Source organism: Marmota flaviventris, chromosome 9, assembly GCF_047511675.1.
Source record: "Marmota flaviventris isolate mMarFla1 chromosome 9, mMarFla1.hap1, whole genome shotgun sequence".
NCBI lineage: Eukaryota > Metazoa > Chordata > Mammalia > Rodentia > Sciuridae > Marmota > Marmota flaviventris.
The window spans coordinates 129969897-129975896 of NC_092506.1; positions in this window are offsets into that span (position 1 = coordinate 129969897).

Below are 6000 nucleotides of genomic sequence, written 5' to 3' on the forward strand. Positions count from 1 at the left end.
TGAACCTGTGGGAAGAACCAGACAAGATATGTGACTCTCAGACTTCAGGGTATTACCAGGATTGCTGGACTAGTACAAAGTTTCTGATTCAGTAGTCTGGGTGGGAGCCTGAGAATTTTAATTTTAACAAGTTATCACATGCTGCTGATGTTGCTGGTACAGGGACCATACTTGGAGAACCATTATATTAGAGTGTCCTCATTGTACATTTTTCTCCCCTTTCCAAATTTCTTACTCATTTAAATAGCTTTTTAAAAACAGATTTTCATATTCTTTAACTTGATTGAAGGGGGAAAAAGCATTTTTTTTTGTAATGACCACACCAAGATTGCTTTTCAGCATCTAATTTCAGAGCAAAAAATCTCTTTAAACCTTAGTTTTAAATCTTATCTATGGGTGTCTCTTTCTCTTCTTTCTGTAATATTCTTTTTAATGTTTAAAAATTCTTTTAATGTAGATAACATGTTCTTATGGTTCAAAAGTTAAAATGACACAGGCATGCTTCGGAAAATGTGATTTCCAACTGCTTTGCCCCCCCCTTCACCCCTCTTTTTTAGATAACTACCTTTAATTTATTTCCCATAGATGTCAATTGTTTCCTTTTATAGTAGGAGAAATGCCAGTGTACTATATTCTTTTTATATAAAATGTGGTATACTATTTAAGTAATTCTATCCTATTGTTTTTTCTTTATATGCTCTTTAGATTTTTTCCTATTAGTATTTATTTAGAATGAATATAATATTTGTTTATAGAAAACACTTAAAAAAACCAGCTGTGTTTAAACAGTGTCTATTAAGTGCCTTGTTTACTTATCCAGCCCCCCCCCCCCCCCCCGTAGTGTTTGGGTTGTTTCTAGGTTTATCACAGACCATACTATGGTGAACCAGCTTGTATACATATCATTTTATACATGTGCAAGTACATCTGTGGGATACATTCCTAGAAGTGGGATCACCGTGCCAGTGGGCATTGCATTTATAATTTAGTTAAATGCTTCCTTTCTTAGGTGTTGCACCATTTTAAACTCCCACAAGTACAGTTGCTCCTCATTATTCATAGAGGATTGATTTGAGGACCCCTTTGTGGATGCTGAAATACAAGGATGCTTAAGTCTTTTATATAAAAAGCATAGTATTTGCATATAACCTATGCACTTTCTCCACATACTTTTAAATCATCTTTAGATTTCTTAGAAGACTAATACAATATAAATGCCATATAAATAGTTGTTACACTGTATTGTTTAGGGACTAGTGACAACAAAAAAGTTGGTATGTGTTCAGTATGACAATATTTTTAAAAAATATTTTCACCTATGATTGTTGAATTCAGTCTGAATACCACAGATACGAGAGGGCAGATCTCAGTGTATGAGAGAGTTCCTATTTTTTCTGGGGCCTTTCCAATGTACTGTGTACAACCCTTGAATTTGTTAACAGTTTGATAGATGAGAATTATCAATATAGAGTAATTTAATGTGGATTTCTATCATTTTTAATAAGGCTCTGCATATTATGCTTAAAAACGAATTGTATTTTTTTTCTTGTGAACTCTCTGTTAATTTTTTTTTTTTTCACATTTCTGTTTTGGGTTGCTTTTTTCCCATTATCAATTTCTAGAAATTTGTAAATTGGAGAGATTAGCCCTGTGTGATATCAATTCTAGTTTTCCCCAGATTTTCACTTATTTTTATTTACCTTCACATATTTTGATATACAAAAGTCTTACATTTTTTTAAAATTTTACAGTTTATATTAATCATTATGGTATCTTGATATTTTTAAAAAATATTTCTTTATTTCTATGTGGTGCTGAGGATCAAACCCAATGCCTCACAAGTGCTAGGCAAGCACTCTACCACTGAGCTAAAGCCCCAGCCCAGGTATCTGGAGTTTAAGTCACTGAAAGGCCTCCAAGATTTTTAGAATTTGCCCATGGTTTCTTTTAGTACTTTTATGGTATCACATTTACATTTAAATGTTCAAATTAGGATTTATTCTGGTGTTCAGAATGATGCATAGGTTCAACTTTATCTTTTTCTGTGTGCCTGTTATTTTCACCTGTTGCTTTTAGAGCCCTTCTTTGAATCTCTTATGGTGTTGTTAAATTTTGGAGGTATTGGGGTGTCTCTGGGGTTTGTATTCTATTAGTCTTTTTCTTCATATACCAGGATCACATTATTGATTTTATAAAAGTTTTAATATCTTTTAAAACTAGTTTCCCCTTTTTGCTTTTCATATTCCTGGGAATTCTTGCTTGCTTATTTTCCCATGTACTTTTGAACTGTTTTCTCTAGTTCCAGGAAAACAAAAATCTAAAGGAAATAAACATCAGATTAAATGTATACATTTAAAATCTATTTAACTTCTCCAAACTTTTTTTTCAGGTTCTTAATAAAGGTGCTATGAAAGAATGTAAGACAGGAAAATAATTAAATATTTTTACTGTGGTAAGTGTTTTATGATTTTACATTTTAAAAATTATTTTTTTATTATTATTATTATTATTATTATTATTATTATTATTATTATTATTATTATTATTTTAGTCTGCTTCCTTAATGTGTAAAAGGGATATTGTTTTAGGAGTGTTTGAGTTCATACAACCTCTGGGTAGTAAGGTGAATGCCAATAATGTGGGCTGTTTGAATAATGATGTTTGTCTTTCCCTATCTCTATGACTCTAATATTTTAATTTCTATTATTTTGTCATTTTAAAATGTGGTTCTGAGAAGGAGATTCTGTATTACATTTACTTGCAACATTCAATGAATTCTTTCCTCTTAAATAGGAAGATGAAAAGATTTGAAGTAATTTTGGTGATATAGAGGCACTTCTTTCTCTTAAAAGTTTGTTGTGATTTTTTATTATAATAATTAGAAAAATTTTTACCCATATAAAACAACATAATGACAAAAGTAAACCCTCAACTCCTGCACAAAGAAATGGCCACAATTAACTCACTTTTGGAAACTTATTGATGGATATGAAAGTGTATATAAGATTTTAAATACACAGCAGTCTCTCTCTATATATGAAGCTATGTGGTCATTTTTATAGTGTTCTATATATATCTCTATTTGTGAGTTGAACCTGATGTGCATAATCATGGGTGATCATTTTACTGGCTGCCTAGTTTTTTTTTTTTTTTTTTTAATTATTTTTTAGTTGTCAATAGATCTTTATATATGCAGTGTTGAGAATCAAACCCTGTTCTTCACACATGCCAGGCAAGTGCTCTACCATTGAGCTACAACCCAGCCCTGCCTGCCTAGTTTTCTATTATTTAGAGGCATCATACTTTATCTAGCTACTCCTTTCATAGCCATTTAGATTGTTACTTGTTTTTCTTTCTTGTTAATAGTGGTATATTGATTATGGTATACTTATTCACTTATCTTCATAGAGGTATAACTGCCAGGTCAAAGATTATATACATTTTTTAAATATTGATAAATATAGCTAAGCTGTTATCTGTAAAAACTGTCCCCTTCAATGCCCATGAGAATCCTATTTTCAAAACCCTTGCTCACACCAAGTTTTGTTAATCTTTTTAATCTTTGCTAATTCAATAGGGAAAAAAGTACATTTTTGAGATAACATGTGTTTTATTGGTACTGGGGATCAAACCCAGGGGTACTTCACTAGTAAATTAGATCCCCAGCACATTTTATTTTATTTATTTATTTATTTATTTTTTTTTGAGACAGGGCCTCGCTAAGTTGCTGAGGCTATCCTTGAACTTGTGATCCTCCTGCCTCAGTCTCCTGATTTTCTGGGATTATAGGTGTGTTTCACTGTAAACTATTAAGGAAACCTTGTGTTATTCAAAGATTTCTTTCATTCAACATTTTTATTAACAAAAGAATTCTCTTCCTTAAGAACATACTAGTGATTCTTACATGTCAGATATTCTTAGGCATTTAATGTGATGAAAATATTTAAATATATTGAGTATTTTTTAGGTCTTTTGCCTTGATTTTAACTCATTGTTAATATTTGAAAACTTGAGGATTGGGGATGTGGCTCAAGTGGTAGTACACTAGCCTGGACTGTATGAGGCACTGGGTTCAATCCTCAGCACCACATAAAAATAAAATAAAAGGATTGTGTCCAGCGTGAAAAAAAAAAAACAAACAAACAAACAAAAAAAAACAAACAAACAAAAAAACTAAAAAGCAAATATTAAAAGCATTATTTGAAAACTTGATCAACCAGCTATAATTGTTTTGAACACAGAATGTCTTCTTCTGCAAAGAGTAGTACTTTTGTGTTTTATTCACCTGAAGGAAAGCCTAAAGTAACTTTTAAAATAAATTTCTTAACAATTTCCAAACATGGATACCAATGGCTGAATAGCATAAAGAATATTATTTCTGTAATATGGTGATAATATAGTTTTTATGAGTTATGTAAACTATATGATTGTCCAATCATGTCTAAAACTATGTGTATCTCTTCTGTCCAAAGATTTTATCACTTCCTGATGAAATATGATTTTTAATTTTATGTTTGCTTTAGATTTTATTTCAATCAAATAAGAGTAACATATAAAGATGGCCTCACATGAAGCAGATTCACAACTTTATCATTGACCGACTGTTTATTCTTTGAACTGTCTTCTATATATAAAGTACATCTAGATTGCCTTTCCTGAGAGTGCTTTTCTTTTCACTTCAGTTAACATTGTTTACTGAATAACCCAAGGCTGGGACAATATGGACCAACTGGCGATTTATTCACCAGTTTTCATTCAGCACTGAATACCTACCTAAATGCTAGGCATCCACAGACATCAAAATCATTATTTACTTCTTTGTTTAATTTTTTGGTACTGGGAATTGAATCTAGAGGCACTTTACCACTGAAACACATCCCCAGCCCTTTTGTTTATTTTTTAAAAATTTTTAGACAGGATCTTGCTAAGTTGCTTAGGGCCTCACTAAGTTCCTAAGACTGGCCTTGAATGTAGGATCCTTCTGCCTCAGCCTCAACCTCCCAAAGGTTGATGCATATTATCATTATTATTTAAAGATGCAAAAGAGAATAGTATACATTTTAATTTAGAGCAGACTAACATGGTTTCTTTTAAATTTCGATGTGCATAACTGTATGGCACTTGCTGCCATAACATTCAATGGTTACTTTATTTCAAATTTTGATGTGGACTATATTTTATTTAATTTTTATAATCACATGTGTCCTGTATTTTAAATCTTTTTTTAAAGGGCAGAGTAAGTATTTAAACTGAGTATGCTGCTGGTTCCTGTTTAAGATCTGTTTATGTTTCTCAGTATAGACATGGCAATATTTTATAAAATATGTTGTTTAAAAATAATGATAAAGTAAATGCCCCCCAAAATAAAGTAAATATAATTGTATGGTTCACATTTTTTAAAATAAAAGCAGAAAATTAGATTGCCAGACTTTGAGTAGAATTAATAAATTTTTGTCTGAGTCTTGCCTGTGAAGCTTTTCTGACTCCTAAACCAGTTTTTCACAGCCAAAGTAAATAGAAATGGAACAATTAAAGATTTAATAGATTTAAGAAGTATTTTAGTCTCTATTTTATTTACTTTATTCTAATATTTCAATTAGAGTACAGGATTCTAAAGAATACATGTAACTTGTTTTAATTATTATTTTTGCAGAAGTCATTTGCATGTGAAATTTTTAAAATCAATTAAATAATACTCTATCCAGTTTTATTTGCACTTTATTTTGCCTAACAATTGTTTCATTTTTAATATTTATTTTTTAGTTGTATGATTTATATGTGGTGCTGAGTATTTAACCCAGGGCCCTGATGTGCGAGGCAAGCACTCCACTGCTTAGCCATAACCTCAGCCCCTAGCAAATATTTCTGAATACATAGTCTGAAATTAAATCAAGGCAGACTTGAAATTACTGAGTCTTCATTATTGGGCCAAATTAATGAGGTTTTCCTTCTGGTATCTTATTGTGGCTAATGATGTAATCTTATTTGTTTTCTAAAATA